We start from the raw sequence: 14,137 nt of genomic DNA, 5'->3' as shown, positions 1-14,137 counted from the left end.
CGCTCTCCTTGAAGTTCCTGATGATCTGATAAATTAATGATTTAGGCGCAATCTTACTGGCAGCAATATCCTTTCCTGTGAAGCCCTTTTTGTGCAAAGCAATGATGACAGCACGTGTTTCCTTGCAGGTAACCATGTTTGACAGAGGAAGAACAATGATTCCAAGCACCCTCCTTTTGAAGCTTCCAGCTGTTATTCGAACTCAATCAGCAAGACAGAGTGATCTCCTCGTCAACACTCGCACCCGTGTTAACGAGAGAATCACAGACATGATGTCAGCTGGTTCTTTTGTGGCAGTGCTGAAATGCAGTAGAAATCTTTTGGGGGGATTCAGTTCATTTTCATGTAATTCATCTGATCACTCTTCATAATATTCTGGAGTATATGCAAATTGCCCTCATACAAACTGAGGCAGCAGACTGAAAAATCAATATTTGTGTCATTCTCAAAACCTTTGGCAACGACTGTATATTATTATTCCCATTATTCTCAATATTATGTTCCTTTATCTCTAGTAACCCATTATACATTTGTATTACATCACAATCCTTATATAACGTTAAATCTTTGGTTATTCATGTCACAGTGCAGCAGCCCGGGGGGTACATTATAACATATGCACCATATGTATCTTCAACGGTTCTCTTGCCGCTACTTCCTATACATATAAAACATCTCGTGCTCAATAACTCTTGTGCTACTACTCCCAGACTATGATGGGCGGTGGTGGATACTGTTACAGAAGAGGAAAACTCAGCTCACATTCACTCCACATTCACACTCCAGCTAGTCCCCTGACAGCTCTCTAATTCACTCAGTAAGTTATAGCAAAATTTCAATCTCTTATTATCCAATTTTCAATCAGCTTATTATCCATATTTCAATCTCGTTATCCAAATTTCAATCAGCTTAATATCCACATTTAAATCAATCAGCTTATTATCCAAATTTCAATCTTAATAGTACTAATTTCAATCCATTTATAATCCAAATTTCAATCAGCTTAATATCCACATTTATATCAATCAGGTTATTATCCAAATTAGTAATAATTTCCAATCAGCTTAATCAGCTTAATACGTCATATCTCACAATCACATAATTTTCACATCCATCTACTATTCCCAAACACACACGGTAATCTCCCTTATTACCCCATGTGCATCTTCAACAATTCTCGTCGTTACTTGCTATGCACTAGGCAGAATCAATCATCCTGTTCGTTGATGCCAAATTGTCGTGGAAATTCTACACAGAGACACTCAATGTTAAAATAACCAATCATTATTATCAGTGCGCTGGAGAGGTTCCAACCAACTCGGCAGGTAGCCTAGTGTTTAGAGCGTTGGACTTGTAACCGGAAGGTTGCAAGATTGAATCCCCAAGCTGACAAGGTAAAAATCTGTCGTTCTGCCCCTGAACAAGGCAGTTTCCTAGGCCATCATTGTAAATAAGACTGTCTTGCCTAGTAAAATAAAGGTTAAAGAAAACTGAATGCACTAAGTAGATGTTGATCAGGAGCTACACCTGGGGCAGTCCTGTTAGTTCTCTTATATACAGACAGGTTATATTTGCCGGATTTAGCTTATTCATCGTTCATAATTAATTCATCATATAAGTTTGCTTCATTCATGTGACCGACCAATACCGGGTCACCAATACCTCACCATGCTTCTTCTCTCGAAGCTGAGACCTTGAAACTGAGATATCCCTTTCTCTAAACAAGGTTGTGGGTGTACTGCCAAATTGCAGATACTGATAGTGAGGATTTGTTCAATGCGTCACTTGCATGAACACAGAAATTGGTTATTAGAAAACCACATGAATAGAACACAGAAATTGGTTATTTAGAAAAGCACAAACTTAAAATGGCCATCACACTCCTTAACAGCTTCTACCCCAAGCCATAAGACTGTTTACTACCTAATTCTATATTAAGTATTCTATAGCAAATTGTAGTATTTTTTCATGTGGGATGTTCCTGTGCAAGAGAGAGGCTATGATAGCAGAAGCACATAAGGTCTTATCTGATGATATGGAGTCTGAGCTTGCCAAATATATCAAGAATCTCACAGATCATTTTCATGGGCTTATAGTAGTCTCAAATGCAGAGAACCTGCTTACGAATTGGCACATCGAAACAACATCAATGTCCCAAACAACTGGTCAACAAATGGAAAGATAAGTGATATTGATCAGAGAATCTGAATATAGGCATACAGTAAAGATAAACAATATACCACACCACCAATTCCATGAATTAAACTTTGACCTACCAGCACCATCACCCACTGTCACACGACACCATTACGCACTTACCTCAAGGCGGCTCAACTTACCCTGTCCCTATGCTCAAGTTGGACAAGCTATGTTTTGAAAACTGTTAATTTGACATGAATTCTGATTATTTCCAGGGATACAGTACACAACATCCGGAAATATATGTAGATCTTGTTAGAAAGAATAGTATATTTCCCTTGACGTAGAGATGCTGTATGTAAAAAAAGGGATCAACATACCCCGCTCTCCTTTATGTGTTGGAACAATTTAGCCTGCCGGCCCTACTTTTTCCACACCTTCTATGAGTCAACTATTTAAAATGCATTATGAATGCACTTAAAGTGTCCTTAATCGCTCCATAGTACATTAGACAGGCCAAGCATTTATAACAGCTCATACCTCACAGCCTTTATAAATGCCTAAAGTCTGCAGGTTCACACGTTACAACCTGGATGTTTGTAAAACAACTCAAGAGGTAGAATTGCTAAAACTGATGGTTTGTTTTTTTATACTGTTGTAGGTATTGCCCCCCCCCACACGTCCTGTTCCTCTTTTTTATTCTTGTAAAGTATGTTGTGCCCCCTATTAAATGCAATGTCATTGTTTGAGAAATATCTCAAGTCATGGAGTGACTTCTCTTTTCAAGACAACTGGCAAAGACAGAGGAAGTAGCACGATGTGAATTTACAGTGGTTTGAATGTATAGTGACCTAATGGCAGAACCATGACAAAAATCGCAATAGTGATGATTGGTGTTCTCCCCTGGGATAGGAGTCAAGGGAGGCAGAGTTAGATCTTTGGTGGCATATTCTAATAAGAATTTCCTTTTTCTGGTCCTTGAAGACTGTTAAGCATGTTGGTTGTTGTGCTTACTGTATTTCATTGTCAGTTTAGTAATGTCAACTGGTTGTTTAATGAAAGAGATGGTTCACTTGGAAGTCGTCTGTGGGCCTGTAGTAACTGCAACTATGATTACGGTTATTTGGCATACTACTTGATATCGCCATCCACGTAGTGAAATTAGTTTTAATTAGTTTACATTTTAATGTAAGTTTTCCAAAAGGCCCCTAAAGGACTCTCAGATCATGAGAAACAAGATTCTCTGGTCTGACGAAACCAAGATTGAACTCTTTGGCCTGAATGCCAAGAGTCACATCTGGAGGAAAACTGGCACCATCTCTACAGTGAAGCATGGTGGTGGCGTTGTTTATCAGCTGCAGGCACTGGGAGACGAGTCAGGATCAAGGGACAGATGAACGGTGGAAAGTACAGAAACTTGTTCCAGAGCGCTCAGGACGAAGGTTCACCTTCCAACATGACTGCATGTCCTTGGGTGGCCCAGCCAAAGCGAATGTGATCGAACATCTCTGGAGAGACCTGAAAATAGCTGTGCAGCGATGCTCCCCATCCAACCTGACAGAGCTTGAGTGGATCTGCAGAAAATAGGAGAAACTCCCCAAATACAGGTGTGCCAAGCTTGTAGTGTCATACCCAAAAAGACTTGAGGCTGTAATCGCTGCCAAAGGTGCTTCAACAATGTACTGAGCAAAGGATCTGAATACTTATTTAAATGTGTTATTTCAGTTTTGTATTTTTAGTAAATCTGCAAAAATGTCTGAATACCTGTTTTTGCTTTTTCATTCGGAGATTGTCATTAAAGAGAAGCCTTTGATACTGGGTAAGCCTACAAGTTACTACAGTGGTTCGTTGCCGCGTACTGCAGCACACCTTGCGTGGTGCCATAGAACCCTCTGGGTTTCCGTTAGGATGGAAAGGAAAATATGGAGCTGTACAATGTGACAGTCGGGAGTAGTCTACAGTGCTGGGCTATTTAGCTAAAAAAAAAAGATGTGTTGTGCGTGGACCGCGGGAGACCAGGTTTCATTTCCCTGACGGGGAGGGAGGTTTAGGCTGTTCTTGTAAATAAGAATTTGTTCTTAACTGACTTGCCTAGTTAAATAAAGGTTACACTAACAGGCTGACAACACAGCGTGCGTGAGCATTGCAAAATACATTTTGAAATCTATAGTATTCAGTTATTGCACCCACACTGCTCACGCGCACCAGCGAGCGTCTGCTAAAATAGAAGGCAGTTCTATTTCTGACGCAAATCGCGCTGCAAGTCCTGCCTCTCCCATCTCCTCATTGGTTATACCCACGTGGGTGACTGAAAGACGAACGAGGTTGGTTGCGGTAATGCACCTAATTTATGAAAGTTGCCAATTGCAAAATAAAGTCCAGAGAAGAAAAAGCCTGGAAGGAGGAGAGATGACTAGAAACGATTCGGTTGACCATTTTATGTGTGGATTAGTTGTCGGAGTAGAGGACCTTATGCATTTCAGGTGAAATAACACCTCAATGTTTATATCCCAGGACAAATTAGCTAGCAAGTGCAAGCTAGCTAGCTAAATTGCCAAAAATGTTTAATGCTTTTCGACCTGTTGCCAAATTAATGTAATTGGTTCAGCGTTTGTTTTGATATTTTAACCTGTGTGTCGTGATCGCGTTTGGTGTGGGGGGACAAAATACATTTATGCACGATGGCTTGGGTTTTGTGTAAGAGCATAACCTTTCTACACCGAGCATAACCTTTCTACACCATAATTTTAGTCTAACCAATACCCAAATGGAGATTAAGTCAAAATAAAAATAACAGCTATAACAGCGGGAATTGTTTCCCTAGTCAGTGCCATTATTAGGGCAACGGCCCTTAAGGTGTTGCTCTGTGCTACCCAGTGTGGCGGGGAGGGGCGGGGTGGCTCCCTTCCCCATGGGCTAGGTCTGTCTTCTCTGCGGCACATCCCGTGCCCCCTGCCCTCTTGCCTTGAACCTCGCGCTTTCAGTGAATACAGCTGGAGAACTGCAAGGCAATCAAATTGTGCACCACTAGGGAGCCATTACCAATATGACCCATATATATTGTCCTGCTAATAACAAGGTTAATAATATATATATGTGAGAATATCCAATGGGATTTTATATAATTCTATATTAATGGTGCTTGCCTACGGAGCTGTGAGGGGAACGGCACCTCAGTACCTCCAGGCTCTGATCAGGCCCTACACCCAAACAAGGGCACTGCGTTCATCCACCTCTGGCCTGCTCGCCTCCCTACCACTGAGGAAGTACAGTTCCCGCTCAGCCCAGTCAAAACTGTTCGCTGCTCTGGCCCCCCAATGGTGGAACAAACTCCCTCACGACGCCAGGACAGCGGAGTCAATCACCACCTTCCGGAGACACCTGAAACCCCACCTCTTTAAGGAATACCTAGGATAGGATAAAGTAATCCTTCTCACCCCCCCCCTTAAAAGATTTAGATGCACTATTGTAAAGTGGCTGCTCCACTGGATGTCATAAGGTGAATGCACCAATTTGTAAGTCGCTCTGGATAAGAGCGTCTGCTAAATGACTTAAATGTAATGTAAATGTTAATGATAATCGCTTTGTTTAAAAAATAACAATATTTTGGAGATTATTTCATTTTAAAATATCGTAAAATGAGCGAGAAAAAGGCCATTCTTGAACATGGGGTGAGACATTGTTACGAATTTGTAAATAAATGTTATTTAGAATTATTAATTTCTGTAATTTCAGCTTGCACTGCTATGCAGTGTCTAAGACCGTTGCGCCAGTCAGGCGCTGACTCGTCGGGAGTGGGCTACAGTACCACAGTAAGAGCAAAATAAAATAAAAACCTTAGTGTAACAACAGTTTTATTAAGTAATACTGAAGTCGTGCACAATTATCAGTTTCTATTTAGGTTTATATAGCCCTTTCATTGTCATTTAGAGACACATTAGGACCCAAAAGCATAATCAGTGCTCTAACTCCCCCTTGTGCTGGTCTGGAGCAATAAAGTGGTGACGCAGGGTACCGTACCAAACCACAAATTACCTCGGTAAGTAGCATAATCGCAACACTTTTAGCGGAGCAACCACTGTAGGGAGGGATATATATTTTCTGTTTGTCGAGATTGACAGAGTAAAATCAAATTGCATTTGTCACATGCACCGTGAAACGCTTACTTAGAAGTGCTTAACCAACAGAGCAGTTCAATAAATAGAGTTAAGAAAATATTTACTAAATAAACTCAGGTGAAAAAATTGTTAAAAAAAAAATATATATATATATATATATATATATAAAGTCGAAGTCGGAAGTGTATGTACACCTTAGCCAAATACAATTAAACTCAGTTTTAAAAATGGCCTGTTTTAGGTGAATTAGGATCACCACTTTATTTTAAGAATGTGAAATGTCAGAATATTAGTAGATGCTTTTATTTCTCAGTGGGTCAGAAGTTTACATACACTCAGTGAGTATTTGGTAGCATTGCCTTTAAATTGTTTAACTTGGGTAAAACGTTTCAGGTAGCCTTCCACAAGCTTCCCACAATAAGTTGGGTGAAATTTGGCCCATTCCTCCTGACAGAGCTGGTGTAACTGAGTCAGGTTTGTAGGCCTCCTTGCTTGGACACGCTTTTTCAGTTCTGCCCAGAAATGTTCTATGGGATTGATGTCAGGGCTTTGTGATGTCCACTCCAATACCTTGACTTTGTTGTCCTTAAGCGATTTTGCCACAACTTTGAAAGTATGCTTGGGGTCATTGTCCATTTGGAAGACCCATTTGCGACCAAGCTTTAACTTCCTGACTGATGTCTTGATGTTGCTTCAATATATCCACATAATTTTCCATCTTCATGATGCCATCTATATTGTGAAGTGCACCAGTCCCTCCTGCAGAAAAGCACCCCCACAACATGATGCTGCCACACCCGTGCTTCGCATTGGGATGGTGTTCTTCGGCTTGCAGGCTTCCCCCTTTTTCCTCCAAATATAATGATGGTCATTATGGCCAAACAGTTATATTTTTGTTTCATCAGACCAGAGGACATTTCTCCAAAAAGTACCATGTTTGTCCCCATGTGCAGTTGCAAACTGTAGTCTGGCTTTTTAATGGCGATTTTGGAGAGGTGGCTTCTTCCTTGCTGAGCGGCCTTTCAGGTTATGCTGATATAGGATTCGTTTTACTGTGGATTAGAGGTCGACCGATTAATCGGAATGGACGATTAATTAGGGCCGATTTCAAGTTTTCATAATCGGACATCGGTATTTTTGGACACCGATTTATATATTTTTTTACACCTTTATTTAACATGGCAAGTCAGTTAAGAACACATTCTTATTTTCAATGACGGCCTAGGAGTGGTGGGTTAACTGCCTCGTTCAGGGGTAGAACGACAGATTTTCACCTTGTCAGCTCGGGGGATTCAATCTTGCAACCTTACAGTTAATTAACTAGTCTTGCAACCTTACAGTTAACGCTCTAACCACCTGCCTCTGCACTCCACGAGGAGACTGCCTGTTACGCGAATGCAGTAAGCCAAAGTAAGTTGCTAGCTTGCATTAAACTTATCGTATAAAAAAACAATCAATCATAATCACTAGTTATAACTACACATGGTTGATGATATTACTAGTTTACCTAGTATGTCCTGTGTTGCATATAGTCGATGTGGTGCGTATCGTTGCTCCAATGTGAACATAACCATGAACATCAATGCCTTTCGTAAAATCAATACACAGAAGTATATATTTTTAAACCTGCATATTTAGCTAAAAGAAATCCAGGTTAGCAGGCAATATTAACCAGGTGAAATTGTGTCACTTCTCTTGCGTTCATTGCACGCAGAGTCAGTGTATATGCAACAGTTTGGGCCGCCTAATTTGCCAGAATTGTACGCAATTATGACATAACATTAAAGGTTGGGCAATGTAACAGGAATATTTAGACTAATGGATGCCACCCCTTAGATAAAATACGGAACGGTTCCGTATTTCCCTGAAATAATAAAAATCGTGTTTTCGAGATGATAGTTTACGGATTCGACCGTATTTCTGTGTGTTATTATGTTATAACTAAGTCTATGATTTGATAGAGCAGTCTGACTGAGCAGTGTTACAGAGCAGCAGGCATTCAAACAGCACTTTCGTGCATTTTGCCAGCAGCTTTTCATTGTGCGTCAAGCATTGAGCTGTTTATGACTTCAAGCCTATCAATTCCTGAGATTAGGCTGGTGTAACCGATGTGAAATGGCTAGCTAGTTAGCGGGGGTGCGCGCTAATAGCGCTTCAAACATCACTCGCTCTGAGACTTGGAGTAGTTGTTCCCCTTGCTCTGCATGGGTAACGCTGATTCGAGGGTGGCTGTTGTGTTCCTGATTCGAGCCCAGGGAGGAGCGAGGAGAGGGACGGAAGCTATACTGTTACACTGGCAATACTAAAGTGCCTATAAGAACATCCAATAGTCAAAGGTTAATGAAATACAAATGGTATAGAGAGAAATAGTCATATAATTCCTATAATAACTACAACCTAAAACTTCTTACCTGGGAATATTGAAGACTCATGTTAAAAGGAACCACCAGCTTTCATATGTTCTCATGTTCTGAGCAAGGAACTGAAATGTTAGCTTTCTTACATGGCACATATTGCACTTTTACTTTCTTCTCCAACATTTTGTTTTTTCATTATCAATTTAGCCTCAAATCAATTTTATTGATGTATTATATTAAGTTAAAATAAGTATCTTCACAAGGTCCTTTGCTGTTGTTCTGGGATTGATTTGTACTCCTCGCATCAAAGTACGTTCATCTCTAGGAGATAGAACGCGTTACCTTCCTGAACGGTATGACGGCTGCGTGGTCCCACGATGTTTATACATATGAACGTGGTACCTTCAGGCGTGTGGAAATTGCTCCCAAGGATGAACCAGATTTGTGGAAGTCTACAATTTTTTTCTGAGGTCTTGGCTGATTTCTTTAGATTTTCCCATGATGTCAAGCAAAAAGGAACTGAGTTTGAAGGTAGACCTTGAAATACAGCAGCAGGTACACTTCCAATTGACTCAAATTATGTCAATTAACCTATCAGAGGCTTCTAAAGCCATGACATAATTTTCTGGAATTTTCCAAGCCGTTTCAAGGAACAGTCAACTTAGTGTATGTAAACTTCTGACCCACTGGAATTGTGATAGTGAATTATTAGTGAAATAATCTGTCTGTAAACAATTGTTGGAATTATGACTTGCATCATGCAAAGTTGATGTCCTAATAAACTTGGAAAAACTAGTTTGTTAAACTCCTTGACGCTACCCATCCCTGTAGCGGGATCATTTTCGTCAGCATAGCGCCGTGAATAGCATAGTGCCACAGTCAAATAATATTACTAAAAAATCATTATATTCATGAAATCACAAGTGCAATATTGCAAAAGACAGTTTAGCCTTTTGTTAATCCACCTGTCGTCTCAGGTGAAATGATGCTTTACAGCGAAAGCAATCCAAGCGTTTGTGTAAATTTATCGATAGCACAGAAAAACATTATGTACACTAAGCATTAAGTAGCTAGGTCACAAAAATCAGAAAAGCAATCAAAATAATCGTTTACCTTTGATGATCTTTGGATGTTTTCACTCGCACAAAAAATGTTCCTTTTGTTCCATAAAGATTTTTATACCCAAAATACCGTTATGTTCAGAAATCCACAGGAAAGAGCCGTCACGACAACGCAGATGAAAGTTCCAAATAATATCCATAATGTCCAGAAACATGTCAAACGTTTTTTATAATCAAACCTCAGGTTGTTTTTAAAATATATATTCGATAATATATCAACCGGGTGTGTAGGTTTTTCAATAACAACGGAAGGAACAATGGCCGCTTTACTCTGTAGCGCAAAATTCACTCTGACAGCCCCCACCTATCCACTTACACAATGTGATCTTTCACGCTCATTTTTCAAAATAAAAGCCTGAAACTATGTCTAAAGACTGTTGACATCTTAGGGGAGCCATAGAAAAAGGAATCTGGTTGATATCCCTTTAAATGGAGGATAGGCATGCATAGGAACAGAAGGGTTTCAAAATAAGAGGCACTTCCTGTTTGGATTTTCCTCAGGTTTTCGCCTGCAATATCACTTCTGTTATACTCACAGACAATATTTTTACAGTTTTGGAAACTTTAGAATGTTTTCTATCCTAATCTGACAATAATATGCATATTATAGTTTCTGGGGCTGAGAAATAGGCATTTTTAAATTGGTACGTTTTTTAGCCAAAAAAACGAAAATACTGCCCCCTACACGCAAAAGGTTAACCTCTACTGACTCCCCATCCCGCATGCGGGAGCGTAATCATCGCCTGAAACTAATTAGCAAAGGACATAAATATCCCTAGAAAATATTCCTATTCATCCTGCAATCTCAGATTTTCAAAATATGCTTTACAGCCAAAGCTAGACAAGCATTTGTGTAAGTTTATCGATAGCCTAGTATAGCATTATGCCTTGCTAGCAGCAGGCAACCTTGTCACAAATCAGAAAAGCAATCAGATTAAATTGTTTACCTTTGATGAACTTCGGATGTTTTCACTCACAAGACTCCCAGGTAGATAGCCAAAGATTATTTTTGTAGGCGAAATAGCTCCGTTTGTTCACGTTTGGCTGAGAAATCGCCCGGAAATTGCAGTCACGAAAACGGCAAAAATATTCCAAATTAGTTCCATAATATCGACAGAAACATGGCAAACGTTGTTTATAATCCATCCTCAAGGTGTTTTTCAAATATCTATTCGATAATATATCCGTCGGGACAATTCGTTTTTCAGTAGGACCGATTGGAGTAATGGCTACCTCTGTATTTTACGCGAGAGTCACCCTGGGAGCCATCAGGTGACCACTTACGCAATGTAGCCGCCTACGGCTATTCTTCAACATAAATGCGTAAAACTACGTCACAATGCTGTAGACACCTTGGGGAATACGTAGAAAGTGTACGCTGGTTGATAGCACATTCACAGCTCAATAGGGACTCATTGGAACGCAGCGCTTTCAAAATATGGGGCACTTCCGGATTGGATTTTTCTCAGGCTTTCGCCTGCAACATCAGTTCTGTTATACTCACAGACAATATCTTTACAGTTTTGGAAACGTTAGAGTGTTTTATCCAAAGCTGTCAATTATATGCATATTCTAGCATCTTGTCCTGACAAAATATCCCGTTTTCGTTTTTTTTCCAAAAATGAAAATACTGCCCCTAGAGTCGCAACAGGTTTTAACAAGAAATTTGTGGAGTGGTTGAAAAACGAGTTTTAATGACTCCAACCTAAGTGTATGTAAACGTCAGACTTCAACTGTATATATATATATATAAAATTACATAATAATGAAGCTATATAAAGGGGGTACCGGTACCGAGTCAATGTGCTGGGTACAGATTAGCCAAGGTAATTTGTAAAGTGACGATGCATAGATAAAAACAGCGATTAGCAGCAGTGTAAAAACAAAGGGGGGTGGTCAATGTAAATCATCTGGGTGGCCATTTGATTAATTGTTCTGCAGTCTTATGGCTTGGGGGTAGAAGCTGTTACCAAAGCCTTTTGGTTCTAGATTTGACGCTCCGGTACAGCTTGCCATGCGGTAACAAAGAGAACAATCTATGACTTGGGTGACTGGAGTCTTTGACAATTTTTTGGCCTTCCTCTGACACGGCCTTGTATATACTGTAGGTCCTGGACGTCAGGAAGCTTGGCCACAGTGATGTACTGGGCCGTACGCACTACCCTCTGTTGCGCCTTACGGTCAAATGCAGAGCAGTTGCCATACCAGGCGGTGATGCAACCGGTCACGATGCTCTCGATGGTGCAGCACTTTTTTGAAGATCTGGGAACCCATGCAAAATCTTTTCAGTCTCCTCAGGGGGAAAAGGTGTTGTGGGAGAGGTTGTTGTCATGGCACCACACTGCCAGGTCTCTGACCTCCTCCCTATAGGCTGTCTCATCGTAGATAACCAGAGCGGATTTACCAGCTATGTCTATTGACAGTTGTTGCACTGACATCATGAACATTCTATTGAAATGGTTACTTGCATAGTGGAGTCCTGTTGAAATATGTAGCTAGCTAGGTAAACAATGAAACATAATCCCAACTCATAACATTACTACACAGCATGAATCTGCAGGTAGCTAACCAACCAGGTTCAATGTAAGCTAGCTAACATTAGGTTATAAATAGCAATGCAAATGGCTCTGAGAAACGAATAATATAACTACACAGATCATACATGTAACTTTAGCTAGCTAGCTAACAGTACACCTTAACTTGAAATGAAAACAACTTTCTGACCGAATTAGAAACATGTAATATTTGAAACATTTAGCTAGCTAGACTATCTTACCCATATACATGGATGGACACTTCTCCCTCTCTGTCACTGATGCCATGGTTGCCCTTAGTTTATTAAAGATGTAATCCGGAGACAGGCATTTTATACAACAGCCTTCTTTCTGTATGTTATCTTTTCCACTCAGTCTGCATATTTGCAATCAAATGCCAGCATTTTCTCCATCTCAGTCCTATAGAAAGTGGAGAGTTACACTTATGCAGTACTACTATGTGATATCTTTAAAAAAAAGCTTTGTTTGAAAGGATTACCTATACATACTGACCAGCTCATTTTATAGACAGAAGCGTGGTACATGGCAGACCAATCTGAACTCTTCTCTCTGCATGTCCAGCCCACTCATTATCTCAGCCAATCATGGCTAGCGGGAAGGTTGCTGCCTTTTTCTGTGGCTAAACCAACTGGTCTCGTAATTTAAATATTTTATTCATATTTACAGATGGCATACAAGTTTGCTATTAAGGCACATGAAAGTTCACATGCTCCAGAAGGCATTTTGATAAGTAATAAAAGTTAACGTTCAAATAGCTCTCCTGTGCAGTAGTGATACGCGACATACGGCTAGTTTCCTGAAACAAGTCACATAAGCCTACTACTAGTGATTGAATCCACCACTTACATTAGCCCAGATCCAGGCTACATTATTCACCTTGTTTGGCCATTGGGAATTTAGCACTAGGCACATTAGGCTGTAACAACAAAAAGGCAACATTCACCAGAAATGTTGGTAGGGTGAACTGATTTGTCTAACTGTTTTATGAACATTATTTTGCACAAACAGATTGTGAGCACAAATGTGTAACTGATTCTATGGGGGGGGGCTGCATTTAAAGATAAGTTGTGTTGGGTGTAGGTGCAGATTTAGGCTATGTCATCTGGTCTTCAGGAGATTGTATTATTGGTTTAATGTTATTTGGTCACAATAGTTGATTTAAGTCAATAGAACAACTCCCATCCACTACAATGAGATAAAATATAGACAAATTAGTTTGCTTTTCTCAGCAAGAACACCGCTTTTTTATTTCCCTTCTTACCCATTTTGCTGGTGTAATTAGGCTATTTGAATTCTGATGTGTCTATGCATTTATGGACAGTGTTGAATATAGGCTACATCATAACATTTGAATAGGCTATATTGAAATGCCCCTTGCCTCAAATATCATGTTTTGTCATTTTAGTATTGTGCACAAGCTGCTAGACAGAAATGGTAGACATGCAAGCAAAATATGTAGCCTATGTAGAGCAGTGTTTCCCAACTCCAGCCCTCAACCAGGCTAAGTTATATTCTTCAATAATCAATGGATATATTTCATGGATGTTTTTTTATGTAGCGATCACAGATTGCCCCTTTAAAAGAAATGACAGCCTTGTCTAGTTTGATCTCCCAAATTAGTTTGGGGGTTTCAACAAGGTACGCTTTGGGGGTGACTACTATTATAGGCCACATGTAGCCAAATCAGGCCACCCATAACGGCACAATCATCTAGCTCATTTTGGTTTTGCATTGTCCTACTCTTTTATGTGCCCTGACACATGTTTGCTGATACTATGGCCAGCTGTTGACGCACACAGGTGATCCACTAACATTGTTTGTGTAACCCACCATTTTCAATGTCTTCC

At 40.1% G+C, this 14,137-nt stretch overlaps 1 protein-coding gene across 1 annotated transcript in view; it reads right to left on the bottom strand.

Moving 5' to 3' along the window:
• The window catches only part of ankhb (ANKH inorganic pyrophosphate transport regulator b), a 108,489-nt gene that overhangs the window by 92,871 nt on the left and 1,481 nt on the right, over window positions 1-14,137 (bottom strand). The gene's annotated exons all lie outside the window — the stretch shown is intronic.

This window comes from Oncorhynchus nerka, linkage group LG9b, assembly GCF_034236695.1.
Source record: "Oncorhynchus nerka isolate Pitt River linkage group LG9b, Oner_Uvic_2.0, whole genome shotgun sequence".
NCBI classification, from domain to species: Eukaryota; Metazoa; Chordata; class Actinopteri; order Salmoniformes; family Salmonidae; genus Oncorhynchus; species Oncorhynchus nerka.
This window is presented reverse-complemented; position numbering and strand designations above follow the sequence as displayed.